We start from the raw sequence: 2,166 nt of genomic DNA, 5'->3' as shown, positions 1-2,166 counted from the left end.
TGCCTCTGAAACCCAAGGATGGGTAGCTATGAGTCAGAATCAACTTGCTGGTAGTGAGTTTTTTTTTTTTTTTTAAACACCAAAAGGGCCTAAAATAGTGACAGATTTATAGCAATGAGCTGGGACCTAGATTGTGTCTCACTTTTTTTTTCCCCACTATAATAAGGCAAAAAAAAACAAAACAACAACAACAAAAAACCCTCACTTCCATTGAGTCAATTCTGACTCATAGTGACTCTTTTAGGGCAGTAGAACTGCCCAGAGTTTGAAAAGCTGTAAATCTTTATGCAACTGCTTCGTATTTCTCTTGCAGAATGGCTGATGGGTTCCAACTGCCGACCTTTTGTTTAGCAGCCAAATGCTTTAACTACTACTGCACCAGAGCTCCTTAAAGATGAGGCAGGGATCCTTAAGGAAGTGGTTGTTTCTGAGTGTGGGCCAGAAAATCTACAAGGTGATCATAGGATATCTTACTTTTTTAATAGGCAAGGAAGCCATCTAAAACTAAGGGGACAGTGTCAAAGATACCTCAGTACTAACCAGAAAGGGCATAAAGTGCTTTTTGTATTTCAAAAAGGTATTTAAAAGATCGGTTTACTTGTTGAGGTTGTTATAGCACCAACTCATTACTTTGCAAATTTTTTTTTTTTTAAAGATTCAAGCATTTTTCTGGTCTTTCCTGGACAAACTGTATTTTAGTATAACTAAAAGAAGAATTCTAGCTAATAGATGCAAAAATAATGATATAATTAGAAAATCTCCTTTTGGTAACTCCTAGTGAAAAAGTGAATCTAGGAAGTTATATCAATCTGTGCTAAAACCATTATGTGAAATGTTGATGAGAAGACTTTTACTGGAGGGCTTCAGCTGTTGCCATCTGACCTACTAATGTTAACACCACTGCACTGGAACGGCGAGACACTGCCGTCCTCGTAACATCATCAATAAGAAGTACACAGCAGCAACTTACTATGAACTTATTTTGCCCTGTGTCCTACAGGAAAAAAAAAAAAAAAAGAGAGAGAAAAGAAATTTTACCTAAATCTAATTACTTTTTGAGGTCTAATTAAGAATTACTAGAAATTATATGCAACCAGAGGAACATGTTAAATGATACCCTGGTGAAACAGTTTTCCAAATAAAGATTGAAGGACAGAAAAATAGTTTCTCCAGCACATCAATGGCATGAAGAATAGAGAAAGGGGGAGTTTAAAGAGCTACAACAACCAAATGTACTCCTTTATGGGTAAAAATTGATCAATACTATTCCTACCTCATAGAGTTGTTGTGAAGATTAAATTAATGCTGTTAAAATACTGAGGACAGTGTCTGACATATTATAAGCATTTACTAAATGATTACTTATCTGTTAATATTTTTACTTAAAAATTTTTACTATTAAAATTTTTCCAGTCTTTTAGGTAGGAGAACTATTCCTGTTAAAGGGATAGAGAAAGTGTTAACTAGTGCTAGGGATTGAGCTCTGGTAGCATAGTGCCTAAGGCACTTGACTGCTAACCAGAAGGCTGGCGGTTCAAACCCACCAGTCACTCCTCGGAAGGAAGATTGGGCGATCCTACTTCCGTAGTGATACTGCCTCGGAAACTCAAGGAGGGGTTGCTATGAGTCGGGGCCGACTCGATGGCAAATAACAACAACAACAACATGAGAGCCAAAATATGACCTTGAATTTAGAGACCATCTAAAGAATAGATTTGATGCATTGAACTCCAATGACTGAAAACCAGAGGAATTGTGGGATGACATCAAGAATATCATCCATGAAGAAAGCAAAGGGTCATTAAAAAGACAGGAAAGGAAGAAAAGACCAAAATGTATGTCAGAAGAGACTCTGAAACTTGCCCTTGAATGAAGAGTAGCTAAAAAAAAAAAAAAATGGAAAAATCAACAAGATTAAAGAGATGAAGAAAGCATTTCAAAGAGCAACTAGAGAAGATAAAGTCAATTATTATAATTTAATGTGCAAAATTGTTAAAGATTTCATATTCCTTGCTTCCACAATCAACATCAATGGAAGCAGCAGTCAAGACATCAGATGATGTATAGCACTGGGGAAATCTGCTGCAAAAGACCCTTTTAAAGTGTTGAAGAACAAATATATCTCTTTGAAGATTAAGGTGCACTCAACCCAAGCCATGGTATTTT

This window comes from Orycteropus afer, unplaced genomic scaffold (assembly GCF_000298275.1).
Source record: "Orycteropus afer afer isolate SDZICR_OR568_19922 unplaced genomic scaffold, OryAfe1.0 scaffold00651, whole genome shotgun sequence".
Lineage (NCBI taxonomy): Eukaryota > Metazoa > Chordata > Mammalia > Tubulidentata > Orycteropodidae > Orycteropus > Orycteropus afer.
This window is presented reverse-complemented; position numbering follows the sequence as displayed.